Genomic DNA, 17,349 nt, shown 5'->3' on the forward strand with positions numbered 1-17,349 from the left:
CGGAGGATCCTCAATGGCTCCCCGGTGCTCCCATAGCCAACAGAGTACTAAATCTGGATTGTGTCTTTGCTATGCAGCCCGGCTCCTGGGCATCTACAATACCCTAGAACATCTGGCCCCCTGGGACCACTTTGCTCTTTGGATCTGGCCTGGATGACTCAGACCAACAGCCAGACAGATGGTCTATTGCTCATCAGCATCAGAGACCAACGCGACAGGCTGCAGTTGTTCCCCCACTTCTCACAGCACTGATCTAAAAGCAGAGCCCCGTGTCCAAATGCCGAGATCCATAAAGAGCATGGAGAATCTAAAACAGTCTAACTTTGAATAAGATATCCAAGAAGGAGTGAAAGTTGGCCATTAGAAGGGAGAGGTTTCTTACTGACAACTTTAATCATCACCATCATCATATTTATCATCCTCAATGAATATATTTATTTACAAGGGTACTTCAGACATTCATGGAAAAGTTGAATTAAACATGAATTTCGTTTGGTGCAAAAAATTTTCTTGGTGCAATTTTTTTTCAGAATATGTGATAAGAGTTTATTATGAAAAAAACCACTCATTGATTTCAAACATTTTTTGCACCAAAGGATACTTTTGTTTACATTTTTCCATGTATTATTTATTTATTTAAGAGGCAGAGTTACAGACAGAAAGAGGTAGACACAGAGAGAAGGTCTCTCATCTGCTGGTTCCTGCCCTAAATGGATGCTCTGGCCAGAGCTGGGCCAATCGGAAGCCAGGAGCCAGGAGCTTCTTCTAGGTCTCTCACATGGATGCAGGGGCCCAAGCACTTGGACCATCTCCCACTGTTTTCCCAGGCTTATTAGCAGGGAGCTGGGTTGGAAGTGGAGCAGCTGGGACATGAACCAGCACTATATGGGATGCCAGCACTGCAGGTGGAGTATTCACCTACTATGCCACAGTGCTGTCCCCAAAGAGAAATTATTGAGTGTTATGTGGCTAGTGATATTTCTACCACAGCATGGGAATGGGCATTTGTCATAGCAGTTAAGATAACCCTGGGTTCAATTCCTGGCTCCCGCTCCTGACTCCAGCTTCCTGCAATGCAGAGCCTGGGAGGTAGCAGTAGATGGCTGGAGTGATTGGGTTCATACCATTCACAAGGGATCGAGCTCCCACCACCTGCCTCTGGCCCCATCAAAGTCCCACTTTGGTATTTCTGGCATTTGGGAAGTTAATGAACAGATGAGAGGAATGGGAGAGTGCTCTCTCCCTGTGTGTATCAATGTATCTTTCAAATCTCTATCTCAAAAAATCCCCATAGCAAGACTTAGATGGTATTTATTTTCAAACAATACCCTCTTTTACCCCATATCTGTTATTTGAAGAGATGGACCAACAACTGTATGAGAATCATGAGAGAAATACAAACAGTTCTCCTGCTAAGAGGAGGGAGTTCTCTAATCATGATCATGGCTTCCATAGACTTTGGAATTTCTACAGAAAGTATCTTTTTTTTTTTTGACAGACAGAGTGGACAGTGAGAGAGAGAGACACACACAGAGAAAGGTCTTCCTTTGCCATTGGCTCACCCTCCAATGGCCGCTGCGCTGCAGCCGGCAAACCGCAGCCGGCGCACCGCGTTGATCCGATGGCAGGAGCCAGGTGCTATCCTGGTCTCCCATGGGGTGCAGGGCCCAAGCACTTGGGCCATCCTCCACTGCACTCCCTGGCCACAGCAGAGAGCTGGCCTGGAAGAGGGGCAACCGGGACAGAATCCGGCGCCCCAACCGGGACTAGAACCCGGTGTGCCGGCGTCGCAAGGCGGAGGATTAGCCTGTTGAGCCACAGCGCTGGCCGAAAGTATCATCTTGACCCTCAACTCAGCATAACTGCCTGTGAGTTTTATTTAGAATGTTTAGCATACAAGATTGAAATTACATAAACACACACACACATACAAACTAAAACCTTAGTTTTAGACATTTTAGAATTTAAGAATGCTAGGTTCATGTTGCCTCTTGCCTTAGGAAGCTGGTATAGGAGGAAATGATTTTCAATAAAGAGATACTGGAAATTTTTTTTTTTTTTGACAGGCAGAGTGGACAGTGAGAGAGAGAGACAGAGAGAAAGGTCTTCCTTTGCCGTTGGTTCACCCCCCAAGTGGCCACTGTGGCCAGCACGCTGTGGCTGGTGTACCGCGCTGATCCGATGGCAGGAGCCAGGTACTTCTCCCGGTCTCCCATGGGGTGCAGGGCCCAAGGACTTGGGCCATCCTCCACTGCACTCCCTGGCCACAACAGAGCTGGACTGGAAGAGGAGCAACCGGGACAGAATCCGGCACCCTGACTGGGACTAGTACCCCGGGTGCCAGCCCCGCAGGCAGAGGATTAGTCTATTGAGCCATGGCGCCGGCTGAGATACTGGGATTTTACAGACTGGTCCCCTAGGTGCTCTGTACCTGGTTCATGCCCTTTCCCACAGGGGAAGCCCTCATTTCCCAGTTGTTTGGTAGCATCTATTTCACCTTCCCCCTCCTTCCTCACTGGAGACTCAAGACAGTAACTGCACCACGCATGCCTACAGATTACTGATAAGTGACACTGGCCATTTTAGACAGCAAACTTCTAGTGTAGTTAAAATCATAATGGGGGCCACCACCTGCAGTGCCAGCAACCCATATGGGTGCTGGTTCTGGTCCCGCTGCTCCACTTCCAATCCAGCTCTCTGCTATGTCCTAGGGACGCAGAAAAGGATGGCCCAAGTCCTTGGGCCCTTGTATCTGCATGGGATTCCCAGAAGAAGCTCCTGGCTCCTGGCCTCAGACCAGCCTAGCTCCAGTCGTTGCAGCCATTTGGGGAATGAACCAGTAGATGGAAGACTCTCTCTCTCTGCTTCTGCCTCTTTGTAACTCTGTCTTTCAAGTAAATAAATCAATCTTAAAAAAAAAAAATGGTCCAAACCATTTGTAATCACTGATGTCCAGGATTATAGATCAATGTTGCCTGCCCAAAACTGTACTGGAGTTGGATTTCCAGTTCTTGGCTGAACTTTAGCAACTGGATGTCAGATACTGCAGGAGACTCTGAGTCTTATTAGATCCTTACTCAAATCCAGCGTGGTGCATTCAGGTTAAAATCCCTTCTCAGTGAGGCAGGCTTCTATTTTTGCCAAGGTAAATGTCCTTTTAACAAATTTCATCAAACCCCCACATTGTAGTATGCAACATTATTTTATGGTTTACTTGTGAGGAAACATTACTTTGCAACATTATTTTACAGACTACTTATCAGGAAAAAATTACTTTCAATTAAAATATGGCATGCCATTATTTATAAGGCATACCATGACATTAGAGGTATAAAATATGTAAATAATTTGCATGTTAGAGCTGAAGAAATGCAGCATTAAATCCTATGACAAGGGCTGGTGCTATAGCATAGTGGGTAAAGCTGCTGCCTACAGTGCCAGCATCCCATATGGGTGTTTGAGTCTGGTTGCTCCACTTCTGATGCAGCCCCCTGCTAATGTGCCTGGGAAAGCAGAGGAAGATGGCCTGAGTTCTTTAGCCCCTACACCCATGTGGGAGACTCATAAGAAGCTGCTGACTCCTGGCTTCGGAATGGCATAGTTCCAGCCATTTGGGGAGTGAACCAGTGGATGGGAGACCTCCCCTCCTCTCGTGTCCTGGCTGCTCCTCTTCCAATCCAGCTTTCTGCTTATGGCCTGGAAAAGCAGTGGAAAATGGCCCAGGTGCCTGGGCTCCTGCACCCGTGCGGTAGACCTGGAAGAAGCTCCTAGCTCCTGGCTTCGGATTGGCTCCTATGACAGATTCTGGGGTTGTTGCCTTTTTTTTTTTTTTTTTTTTTTTTTTTTTTTTTTGGCAGGCAGAGTGGACAGTGAGAGAGGGAGAGAGAGACAGAGAGAAAGGTCTTCCTTTTTCTGTTTGTTCACCGTCCAATGGCCACTGCGGCTGGCGCGCTGGTGCCGCGCACCATGCTGATCTGAAGCCAGTAGCCAGGTGCTTCTCCTGGTCTCCCATGTGTGTGCAGGGCCCAAGAACTTGGGCCATCCTCCACTGCACTCCCGGGCCACAGCAGAGAGCTGGACAGGAAGAGGGGCAGCCGGGACAGAATCCAGGGCCCTGACAGGGACTAGAACCCGGTGTGCTGGCACTACAGGCAGAGGATTAGCCTAGTGAGCCATGGCGCTGGCCGCCTTTATTTTCAACAAAGTAAAATTAACCTACCTGAGTCTGAAATTTGTTTGGGGATGACAGGTGCTTCCACCCCATCCAGAGTCATTGCTGACCATGCAGGCTGCATTCCTACATCTAGAATACCAGACAAGCCCAATTAATACTGCACTAGGGCTGGCGCCGCAGCTCACTAGGCTAATCCTCCACCTTGCGGCGCCGGCACACCGGGTTCTAGTTCCGGTCGGGGCGCCGCATTCTGTCCCGGTTGCCCCTCTTCCAGGCCAGCTCTCTGCTGTGGCCCGGAAGTGCAGTGGAGGATGGCCCAAGTGCTTGGGCCCTGCACCCCATGGGAGACCAGGAGAAGCACCTGGCTCCTGTCATCGGATCAGCGTGGTGTGCCGGCCGCGGCGGCCATTGGAGGGTGAACCAACGGCAAAGGAAGACCTTTCTCTCTGTCTCTCTCTCTCACTGTCCACTCTGCCTGTCTCTCTCTCTCTCACTGTCCACTCTGCCTGTCAAAAAATAAAAGATAAATAATAAAAAAAAATACTGCACCAGGATGCTGAGCATAGCATACAAAGCCATGAGTCCCACCCTTTTCTGGGGGGCCACGATTCTGCGGTAAGCAAAGGCAGGTCCCGGCCTGACTCGGCTTTGCTGCAGGCTCTGCATACACAGCAGGGTGCATGAGCTCAGCTGGAGCCTCCACTCAGACTTGGCTACCCCCTTCCTTGCAGACATGTTGGAATCTGCCAGAATCAAGATTGAGATTTGGAAGCTGAGAAGGAACCAAGGGAGGCAGAATTTCTACTGAGCCCGTGGACTTACGGGATGTGTCCTAACCCAGCACTTTGTTTCAGGGACTGTCATGTACTCTTCGGTCACAAATCCCGTGGTGCGCTTTCATTTTCACTCTGCTATCACTCTCTGTGTGCCAGCCTCACTGGAGGTGAACCAATTGGTTGATTCAGGGTTGGGGAACACCCGTTCCATGGGCAGTAGACAAGCCGTGGAATCATTTGGTCTGGCCCTGCCAAGATGACTCCAGGCAGGACTCAATATTCAATAAATCTATAGTAGGCTAACTTTTAAGGTGATAATTTATATGACCTGAGACTGATTTTATTATTAATATCCAAATGGCCCTTGGCAGAAAATAAAGGGATCCCCATCCCAGAAATCAGGAAAAATGTATTCCCTCTTTATAAATGCACTTCTACTCACCACAGGTAGACACCTCACATGTTCACTGGATCAAATGGTAGCAGGCTTGCCCACAACTTATTTCTCTGCCTTCATTTTCTTTCTCTCTCTCTCTCTTTTTTTTTTTTTTTTTTTTTTTTGGACAGGCAGAGTTAGACAGTGAGAGAGAGAGAGACAGAGAGAAAGGTCTTCCTTTTCCATTGGTTCACTCCCCAAATGGTCGCCACGGCCAGCGTGCTGCGGCCGGCGCACCATGCTGATCCGAAGCCAGGAGCCAGGTGCTTCCTCCTGGTCTCCCATGCGGGTGCAGGGCCCAAGCACTTGGGCCATCCTCCACTGCCTTCCTGGACCACAGCAGAGAACTGGACTGGAAGAGGAGCAACTGGGACAAAATCCGGCGCTTCGACCAGGACTAGAACCCGGTGTGCCGGCACTGCAGGCGGAGTATTAGCCTAGTGAGCCGCGGAGCCAGCCCATTTTCTTTCTCTTAAATATAACTTTATGTATGTGCTATGTATGCAATGTATGCATTTTGATAACATTGAGTTGGGTATATGTTGTAAATGGCATTTAATCCTCTTTTGGAACAATATGACAACATGCTTTTTTACTTATTTATTTTTTTATTTTTAGATGTTACTTATTTACATGAGATGAAGAGTTGCAGACAGAGAGAAAAGTCTTCCATCTGCTGATTCACTCCCCAAATGGTTGCAATGGCCAGAGCTGCGCCTATCCGAAGCCAGGAGCCAGGAGCTTCTTCCAGGTCTCCCATACAGGTGCAGAAGCCCAAGCAGCAGGGTTATTTTCCACTGCTATCCTAGGTCACAGCTGGGAGCTGGACTGGAAGAGGAGCAACCGGGACTAGAACCGGTGCCCATGTTGGATGCCGGTACTGCAGGCGGAGGATTAACCAAGTGCGCCACAGCGCCGCCCCCAACGTGCATTTTTAAATAGACATTAAGTGCAGAACCCCAGACTGTTCATCCTTCAAGTGTGTGTTATCACTGAGGGTAAGGAGGATACATCACAACCACAATCAGCTCCAGGAACGCATGGTTCAATGTGCACAGACTGCTGCTCCGTGCTCTCCTCACTCTGAGTCCCAGGCCACAGAACAGCCCGTATTTGGCGGATATGCTGACCTCCCAACACAAGAAAAAGAGATGGAGCCAGCAGTGGCTCGTCACACTCACCCATCACTCTCTCCTGTGTCCTGTTCACCAATTTAAGCTGCACAGCCAAGTCTTCTTTCCACAGAGCAAAGAATTGAATACTTTGAAAGATAAACGCACTCTCCCACAGGTCCTTCAAGATCGTGTCGGTAAATGCCATTATTTAAGGCCTTTGAGCTCTAGTTTTTTTAACTGATGAAGTGACCTATTTATTATATACTGACAGTGAAATTGGTGGCACCGTTTGAACTGTGATTAATAATGATTCAGAAAGACTGGCTGACTAAATAGGAAATGACGTAATGGTCCATCAGCTTGGAGTTCCTGTACCCACTTTGGAACCACACCCCACTTTCTGAGAACACACATCCTTCTCTCCCTCTATCTCTTTCTTTTAAAAACACTTTGCTAATTTATTTGGGAGACCGAGAATGTGCTCATCCACTGGTTCACTCCCCAAATGCCTCCAACAGCCAGGAATGGAGCTGGTCAAAGCCAGGAGGCACTCAACCCAGGTCTCCCAGGTAGGTGGTGGGAAACCAATCATGCTGCCTCCCAGGGTCTGCATTCCCAGGAACTTGGTATGAGGACCTGGAGCCAGATATTGAACACAATCACTCTGAGATGGGACACAGGCATCATAACTGGTGTTTTCCTGTCTCTTTTTCCTCCTCCTGTTCTCTTTTTCACTCCCTTCTTCCCTCCCTCTCACCCTTTCATTTTTGTTCCTTTTAAACTGATAAGAAGAGATACTACACTTGATTTTAGTCAAAAGGCCAAAATTATTTTTTATTCCCTGTAAGTCAGGTCTTTTAATGACTGAAAGCTGACATTATTCCCAATAGACACTACAATATTCTTTGCATTCTGAATAGCAAGTTGTGGGTTCCTGGTTCCCTTGACCAGTGCTGGGAAGACCAGATATATGAAGGACACTGGCCATCATGGAAATTGAAAAAAAAACCTGAAAGCTAAAACCCAGTAGCATGTCTACAGTTATTCACCCCTCTCAGCTTATTTCTGAAAAGCTAATTATCAATGATAATAAAAAGGCTTGTTGGCTATATCTGGAGGGAACCAGGATCCCCCCAAGAGCAGCTAGGTGTGCAGATTTCATATTCTTTGTGTGACCTTACTTGATTTCCTGTGAGATGTATTTCAATCATTAGTACTGCAGAAAATGTTGACCTCAGGCAGCAGTAAAAATCCATTAATAAGTGAATGCCATATTCAGGTGCTTTTACCATTAATGAACAAGTGTCCCCTGTGCCGGCTGTAGGTGTGTTTTTTTCTAGAAAGGCATTATTTATGGTGTACAGTGTATATGCACCCTCTGGCCAGCTCTACAGTAACCTCCATGAGCAAGTAACATACAACTATCATAAAGACAATGACAGTATCTATAGTTCCTACTTGATTTCTCTGACTTAAATTATACAAAACAATTGCTCACAAGATTCACTGAATAGGGGGCTGGTGTTGTGCTGTAGCAGGTAAAGCCGCTGCCTTGTGATGCTGGCATCCCCAGTAGGTGCTGGTTCATGCCCCCAGCTGCTCCGCTTCCAATCCAGCTCTCTGCTAGTGACCTGGGGAAAGCAATGAAAGATGGCCCAAGTTTTTAGGACCCTGCTACCCATGTGGGAGACCTGAAAGAAGCTCCTGGCTCCTGCTTTAGCCTAGTCCAGCCCTGGCCATTGTGGCCATCTTGGGGAGTGAACCAGCAGGCTGAAGATCTTTCTGCTTCTTGCTCTCTCTTTCTCTGATTCTGACTTTCAAATAAATAAATGAATCTTTAAAATTTTTCTTGAGAAATTAGTGGAATGGAAGCTTAAGCTTTTATTATTTTTAAAGTATTTGATACAATATCTTGCATTTATGTCATTTTAAGTGCATTCCATATGCTTATGAAACAGATCAATTAGGGGGCAGTTCCTTACTTTGTAAAAGACATTTCACTGGGATGCTTTAAATAAGTCATTCCCTTAAAAGTATTTTATATTCAATTTGATTTGCAAAAATTGGAATCACAGACAACTCTCAAGGGCCATGGTATAACTGCTGAGACAGATTCAACAGTATACATGCATTCACAGTAGGTTGAAATGCTGCTACGCAGAAAGCTCTATGAATGGGAATTAAAGCACATTTGTGGTAAATCGACAATGTGCTCTGTAAAGCTGGCTGTCGGCTGCTCCAGGTGTCCAGTGCCTCTCTGAGAAACTCTGCCTTTGGATGGTGCCCCCACCTGCAGCCCTCCCTCGCCACCTGCAACATATACCAGCCTCAGTTCTGAAGTGGACAGGTAGGCGGCTGCTTCCTGCAGAGAAAAGTCTTTTTTTCCTTGAGACCCTCCCTCCCCCCATGAGCACTTCAGACCCAGGATCACACCCAGTGGAAACCAAATAAAGTTTTCCTGCTGTTGTTTGGTTTTGGTCATTTGTTCCCTTTGTTTCTGACAGTGCAGTGAGGAGAGTGACAAATTGCTGTCACTTTATGAGCTTGGCCTTCAGCAATGTGGTCTCTCTCCCCAGGAATGAGTTTCCTTGCATAAATAACCCAGGCTGGATTAATGGCACCTGTATTCATCAGCCTGGGTTCACATTCATTTGATTAAAGAGTATGCCATTTTTCTAATCCTCTGCAAACGATCACTTATAATTTACTAAATCAGGAAACGTTATCTTAAACACATTTTCCATCAATGTAGGCAGCTACACAGACTACTATGAATTAAATTAAATGGCGGTAAGCACTCACGGGAATGAGGCCAGGAATGAACCTGGGGTTCCTCTGGGAGCCAGCTCCCTCAAATCTCCCTGACAGGGGTCCTGGAAGTGAATGCCTTTGGTGCCCAGAAGACAGCAGTAGAGGCTGCTAAAAGAAAAGCATAATCCAATCATCCGCTGGTGGAAAAGAGGATATGACCAGCTCACCCAGCACCTGGATGCCATCGAGTCCTCACTCAGCCATCTCCTCTGCCTGCTAGCATGACCTCACCAGTTCAAGAGCAAGACCAAGGAAAACCAGCTGTGGTTAAGGACTTGTTTTCAGCTCCTGAATTCTGACAGCTATTCTGCAATGGGGAGACGCGAGAGATCCCCCCGCCCTTCCTTCTGGGGCACAGAATAGCTCTGATTTTATCACTCATAACCTATTGGAGAATACCATGACCTTCAGTGGATTCCCTGGCTACAGAGAGACATTACTCAGTAACTTTTTTTTTTTTTTCAAATTTACCTCTTCTTTTTGTCTCAGTAGAAATAGCTAAAGTGATTAATGGGATCAATCACTTTAAAAAATACCAAAAGAGTTTCAGCTGAAAGGAATCTACTGACACGTTATTTCCAAAGTTATAATAAGGAATCAGAAATCTTCAACAGGCAATCTAAAATTATATTGCATTCTATTTTAAGTGTCACTCTCCACAGCAATCAAAGTACCCTAGGGTCATGTTGCAGAGACCAATAAGATACCATAATTTACAATGCTGTTATTTCCAGAAAATGTTATTTGACACAACAGCTTTGGGAACGAATGCACCATGTGCTAGTTAACGTCTCAGTTCCGTGCATGAAGTCTGACGACTGTACTAAGTATAATATGTTCTCATTTGTTTAAATCCAGCAATCAATATATCAGATACGGATCCCACATCCCTAAATAATTCTTCCAAGATGACAGGAAAACATCATACGTGAACAAATAAACTAATTACAAACAAATTTTCAGCTTCCTGAATTGTGTGGCAAAGGATGTTAACATCGAGGAGAGCAAATCATTTTAGAAAGATCTTTGAAACGTTTCCGTTCATTTTTGCATCAATGAAAGGTAAAAGTAGCATACGCATTTGCTAGGACTTAAGCCTGATACGATTTGCAAATGGAAATATTAACTGTCAAATAAAACCCATTGTTAAGCAGGAAGCCTAGCCCACTGTAACCACACAACCCTAGAACAGCCATATACGATTCACACACAGGATCTGAATATATGATGAGGTTTTATAAGCATTTTTAAATGGAGGGTACTCATCCTGTCTTCCCAGAGCCTTCGGATCCCTGAAGATGGCTTGAGGAGGGAAGGGAGGGGTGGGTGTTTGCCACAGCGGTTAAGATGCTACTGCTTGGACACCTGCATCCCATACCAGAGTGCTGGGGTTCGAGTTCCAACTCCGCTTCCGATTCCAGCTCCCTTCTAATGTGCACTCTGGCAGGCAGATACTTGCTCCCCAGGTGGCAGACTCAGATTGAGTTCTGGGTTCCAGACTTCAGCCTGGCCCAGCACTAACCACAGGATAGAAGACATTTGTGTGTGTGTGTGTGTGTGTGTGTGTGTGCATGCACACACGCTTTTCAAATACAAGTAAATAAATAAACTTATGTACCTTGGAAGGAGAGAAATGTTGCAGCCGCTCCCTAACAATCTCCACACCTTCCTGAGTTCACAAATACTCCACTGCCCCGGGAGATGGAATGGCAGTGAAATGAGGTGGTGCCACCAATGGGGCCTTATCTACCTGCTGCAGGTAAACATCCAGGGTTTAGCAATACCCCAGGGTTACATTCAATTCTCACCAAATGTACAACCCCATGCTGAATCTATTTATTTATTTATTTAGACAGTGAGAGAGAGAGAGACAGAGAAATGTCTTCCTTTTCTTTTCTTTTTTTTTTTTTTTTTTGACAGGCAGAGTGGACAGTGAGAGAGAGAGACAGAGAGAAAGTTCTTCCTTTTTGCCGTTGGTTCACCCTCCAATGGCCGCCGCGGCCGGCGCGCTGCGGCCGGCGCATCACGCTGATCTGATGGCAGGAGCCAGGAGCCAGGTGCTTCTCCTGGTCTCCCATGGGGTGCAGGGCCCAAGCACTTGGGCCATCCTCCACTGCACTCCCTGGCCACAGCAGAGAACTGGCCTGGAAGAGGGGCAACCGGGACAGAATCTGGCGCCCCGACCAGGACTAGAACCCCGTGTGCCGGCGCCACTAGGTGGAGGATTAGCCTAGTGAGCCGTGGCGCCGGCCAAGGTCTTCCTTTTCCGTTGGGTCACCCCCAGTGGCTGCTGCAGCTGGTGCACCGCGCTGATCCAAAGCCAGGAGCCAGGCGCTTCTCCTGGTCTCCCATGCGGGTGCAGGGCCCAAGCATCTGGGCCATCCTCCATTCCTTTCCAGGCCACAGCAGAGAGCTGGCCTGGAAGAGGGGCAACCGGGACAGAATCCGGCGCCCCGACCGGGACTAGAACCTGGTGTGCCAGCGCCACAAGGCGGAGTATTAGCCTAGTGAGCCGCAGCGCCAGCCCCCGTGAATTACTTTTAGAGACAAAAACCATGTCAGAGCAAGTCACTGGAGCCAGTAGCAGATACAAATAAAAACAGAAAATCCACCAGCAAGTTTTGTTTCTAGCACACATACACACACAATAAGATGTCAGGGAATACATTAGTTTGATCCTACAGCTTTGAAGGGAAGAGCGAACTGAAGGCAAGAGCTGACTCCGAGTCCTGATGAATACACAAAAATAGAGGGAGGGTTACACGAGAAGAAAACCTCCCAAGCCCCACCTGCTTGAGAATAGGATGCTTGGCAACCAAAGCAACTCTTCACCTTCCAGTGCCAGACTGGCATTTTTTGTATTTACTAAGTTTGCTTTCTCAAATTTTGAAGCCTTAATCCCTGGAAGATGTGTCTAAAGATTTTGTTGCCTGATAGTTTCCAATGCTATTCTTCCTGGCTCTTCACCAAAAGTACAAAAAAGCTGCCCTTCGTGCCCAGGCAGCACAGTAACCAGCAGCTCACAGTGGCAGGAAACCATCATACATATTCCGTGAGGCCATTCGGTCCCCCAGCCTCTCGGCCTCCACCCCAGTGTCCAGTGCTGCCTTCCTCTTGTCTTCATCCCAGACTGGAGTCCTATTCCCCTGGAGTGAGCCTCTCCCATTTCCCCAGAACTGTCTCTACTCTCTCTTCAGTTCTTACTCTGCTTCTCCCTGTCCCCACCTTCCTGTTGTTAACACGACTTGTCCCTCACAGTAGAGTAATTGTCACATACTCAAACAGCTCCTAGATGATCAAGCCTTACCTGGCCTTTTATTTTTATTAATATAAAGATAACAGATTTAGGCCAGCGCCGCGGCTCACTAGGCTAATCCTCCGCCTGCAGCGCCGGCACTCCGGGTTCTAGTCCCGGTCGGGGCGCCGGATTCTGACCCGGTTGCTCCTCTTCCAGGCCAGCTCTCTGCTGTGGCCCGGGAGTGCAGTGGAGGATGGCCCAAGTGCTTGGGCCCTGCACCCCATGGGAGACCAGGAGAAGCACCTGGTTCCAGGCTCTGGATCGGCACAGCGCGCCAGCCGTAGCAGCTATTTGGAGGGTGAACCAACGGCAAAAAGGAAGACCTTTCTCTCTGTCTCTCTCTCTCACTGTCTAACTCTGCCTGTCAAAAAAAAAAAAAAAAAAAAAAAAAAAAAGATAACAGATTTCATGTATTTCATAGGTACAATTCTAAGAAGATAACTATACTTCCCTCCTTCTCTCAGTTCCCCTCCTTCGTTCATTTTTTAAATTTTTTAAAAATATAATTTCAATCCATAATCACAGCCTTAATGTAGCACTGAACAATAATATTAAACAAGTAAAAAGGAGAAAGACCAGAATCCCACAGGAGTATATACAAGGGCTAAAAACAACAACCACATCTCGAGATGTCCACTTCAACAGAGAAGACGAGAGAGAGAGACAGGCTCAGGATCAGGAAGAAGAGTGGGGAGGCACCATTACTGACTCCTTTGCTGTTAGACACCCCTGGGCATGCCAGAAAATGCTCCAACACTTGACTTTTTTCATATTTCCTCATAATCTCTCATATGATAGAGTCATTTTGTACAGATTTTAAAAATGCTTAGGAGGTTCCTATTAATATGTTTTGGGGAGAGGGGTAGATTTATATATCAGATGGAACAGAAATTATGAGGCCCTACCCCAAGCTCTGGGCTTCATTTTTGTGCCTGCCTCTTGATATCTTTATGGGTCAGCTTTTAGGAGCAAATTTGTTCCCTCCAAGCAAACAGGCATGGAATATAAATCAGAAAAACCTTTATCAATAAAGAGGCCATTTTATTAATTAAACCTAAAAGGGAGCAGGAGTAATTTTAGCTAGACGATATAAAGAACAACTTGGAGATATTAAATTATAAATAAGAGCAAGAGTCCAGACCCAATTATTGATGAGCCTAGGAGAGAGAAGGGAGGACAGAACACTGCACAGACAGATGTAATCAAACGCTAATCATCCAACACTAACCAAGCGCTCCTGTGATCAAGCGCTGTGGGCCCTGTGAAGCAAAGAGCAAAGACCTTCGATCCTCTCTGCACCTCGATGTCATCATCTGGCAGGAATAGGAAGATGGGACTTTTCCAAGGAGGTCCTCACTCAAAGTAAGCCCAAGAGGTTTCATTTCATAGCGAGGCAAGTGTCACAAAATGAGATTCTGGTGATAGTAGTACAACTCTGTAAGGATACTAAAACTCATTGCATTGTACATTTACATATGCTATGCAAATTATAACTCAATAAAGTTGTTCAAAAAGATATGCCTGTTGACAGAGAAGGCTCTCTGCTGAAGAACAAATTCTAGTAGACACATATCTGCAGAAAAGATAGGGGCGATGGAAACTCCTGAACTCTGAACCAAGTAAGTCAGTTTTCAGAAAATATCAACCGCAAATTTCTTTCTGGCTATTTAGACTAGAAGGGACAAACTTTGTGGAACTCATAAGAAAGCCCCTAGTTCTGGTATATAATTTTCAAATACAAAATGTTCGTGATGCATTCCTAGTAAGAACGCTCCAGACGGGCCAGCACTGTGGCACAGTAGGTTAAAGCCCCGGCCTGAAGTGACGGCATCCCAAATGGGCACCAGTTCTAGTCCTGGCTGCTCCTCTTCCGATACAGCTCTCTGCTGTGGCCTGGGAAAGCAGCAGCAGATGGCCCACGTGCTTGAACCCCTGCACCCATGTGGGAAAACTGGAAGAAGCTCCTGGCTCCTGGCTGCAGATTGGCGCAGCTCTGGCTGTTGCAGCCATCTGGGGAGTGAACCAGCAGATGGAAGACTTCTCTCTCTGTCTCTGCCTCTCTCTGTAATGCTAACTTTCAAATAAATAAAAATAAATCTTTAAAAAAAAAAACACTGGGCTGTCTCTCCATCATTATTGGAAACATCCGTGGGACATTCATCCTGTTCCATAATTTGTATGTAATCATGCAGTTACAAAGGGCTGCTTCGCGATGCTTTAAAATGCTTCCAAGATCTGAAAAAGGAAAACAATGCCCCCAAATTGGATTTAGTAGTCTTTTTTTGAAAAATATTTATTTATTTATTTGAAAGGCAGAGTTACAGAGATGGGAGGTAGAGAGAGAGAGACAGAGACAGAGACAGAGACAGAGACAGAGAGAGACAGAATCTTTCATCTGCTGGTTCATTCACCAAATGGCCACAAAAACCAGAGCTGTGACAGGCCAAACCGGGAGCCAAGAGCTTCTTCCAGGTCTCCCACATGGGTTCAGGGGCCTACGTACTTGGGCCATCTTCTGCACCTTTCCCAGGCATATTAGCAGGGAGCTGGACCAGAAGTGGAACAGCCAGGATGCAAACCGGCATCCATGTGGGAGGCAGTGCTGCAGGCACTGGCTTAACCCACTGTGCCACAGCCCTGGCCCCAGACTTAGCAGTTTTCTATTTTGCAAAAAACATCGCCTAGGGGATAAGTGACGAATTTCCTCAGATATTGAAACATATCAAGTAAAAGAAGATAAGGCTTAGTTGGTGCTGGTCCAAACTACAGCTCTAGGACCAATCAGCACAATTTACAAGGAAGAGGAAATTAAGATCAATAAAATTAATTTTATAATTCAAAGGAATCAATAGCAAATAACCTTTGCTAGGATGCTTTCAATTTGGGGACTTTATGATACTGTAATATGGGATTAGAAAGGAACATGAATCTCTATTTTAACAGCCATTTGGTTACCTCCTAGTACTAATCAAAGAATTAGTACGTTAAGAATGGAGAGAACCAAGGATCTAAAAGCAACCCAATATGTGAAGATGAGGAAATGGATCATGGCTCCCAAACACAGGTCCACACACACAAAAAAAATCTTTACATGTGCACTGACTACTGTAGAAGAGACCTCCTACTCCTACTCCTACCTTGGTTATGAGCTAACATACAGGGTTTTTGGAGAGGCAGAGGCAGAGAGAGAGAGAGAGAGAGAGAGAGAGAGAGGGAGAGAGAGTCTTCTATCCATTGGTTCACTCCCTAAATGAATGCAATGACTAGAGCTGGGCTGATCCAAATCCAGGAGCCAGGAGCTTCCTCAGGGTCTCCCACATGAACGGAGGGGCCCAAGCACTTGGGTCATCTTTCTCTACTTTCCCAAGCCACAGCGGAGAGCTGAATTGGAAGTGGAGCAGCCAGGATTCAAACCAGCACCCATATGGGATGCTGGCACTGCAGGCAGCAGCTTTACCCATTACGCCACAGCGCCAGCCCCAATACAAGGTTTTTAACAGACACCATGATGTTCAAAAGCTAGACTGAAGATGTTTATACTCATCTTTCTCGGGCTGTTCTGGAAGTTCACTAGTTTTCTCAAGTTTAATTAGCTGCAAAGCAGCTAATTAGAGGGCTAACAAGAAGGCCACAGAGATTACCTGGTGAGTGGAAATCCTGCATTTTAGCTATTCCTCTCCAAAAGTGTGTGTGTCTGATGTGATGTGATGTGATGTGATGTGATGTGATGTGTGTGTGTGTGTGTGTAATTTTAAAAGTTTAATTGCCGGCGCCGCGGCTCACTAGGCTAATCCTCCGCCTTGCGGCGCCGGCACACCAGGTTCTAGTCCCGGTCGGGGCGCCGGATTCTGTCCCGGTTGCCCCTCTTCCAGGCCAGCTCTCTGCTGTGGCCAGGGAGTGCAGTGGAGGATGGCCCAGGTGCTTGGGCCCTGCACCCCATGGGAGACCAGGAAAAGCACCTGGCTCCTGGCTCCTGCCATCGGATCAGTGCAGTGCGCCGGCCGCAGCGCACCGGCCACGGCGGCCATTGGAGGGTGAACCAACGGCAAAAGGAAGACCTTTCTCTCTGTCTCTCTCTCTCACTGTCCACTCTGCCTGTAAAAAAAAATAAAATAAAATAAAATAAAATAAAATAAAATAAAAAGTAATTTTAAAAGTTTAATTTTCTCTCCCTTAAGAAAAATGAGAGTAGAACTCCTTAGAGAAAACTGAGTTTGAGAAATTTCAATATGAGATTGCCCTTATTTTAATCCTCCCTTTTTTTCCTTTTTCAAGTTCACCCTATTATTCTCAACAACCCACTTCTCTACCTCCATTGCTTTCCTCTTACAAATAGCTCTGTAGGAAACGCTGCAATTTTTAGTCTCTCTAAATCCTTCTAAGCACCAAATTCAAAGAGCTATTTTGGCAGCAGCAATGTAATAGGAAACAGAATTTGGATCCAGGCTGGGGAGGTTTCGGCTTTTGCAGAGGGTCCTTCACCTAAAGCACATCTCCAGCCTCATTACTTTCATGTGGCTCTCATTCGCACTCCCGGGCTGACTCATCTCTCAGCTGACGTCAGCCACTTCCTACTGCATCCATCGCCATAATGCCTGCTCATTTTATGAGAATGTGCATCTATCTCAATGTTGCAGTGATTTTCATTCTTGGAAGGTGGGGGTCGTATCATGCATAGCCCATAATTTCAAAATCCATAGAGAGCTCCTGGAAGTTTGTTTGGAAACAAAATCTTTTCT

General features: G+C 46.5%; 1 protein-coding gene across 2 annotated transcripts in view; it reads right to left on the reverse strand.

Moving 5' to 3' along the window:
* The window catches only part of DPP6 (dipeptidyl peptidase like 6), a 1,254,484-nt gene that overhangs the window by 1,042,835 nt on the left and 194,300 nt on the right, over window positions 1–17,349 (reverse strand). The window lies entirely within an intron of this gene.

This window comes from Oryctolagus cuniculus, chromosome 7, assembly GCF_051225735.1.
Source record: "Oryctolagus cuniculus isolate XC-2025 breed Fujian yellow rabbit chromosome 7, ASM5122573v1, whole genome shotgun sequence".
NCBI lineage: Eukaryota > Metazoa > Chordata > Mammalia > Lagomorpha > Leporidae > Oryctolagus > Oryctolagus cuniculus.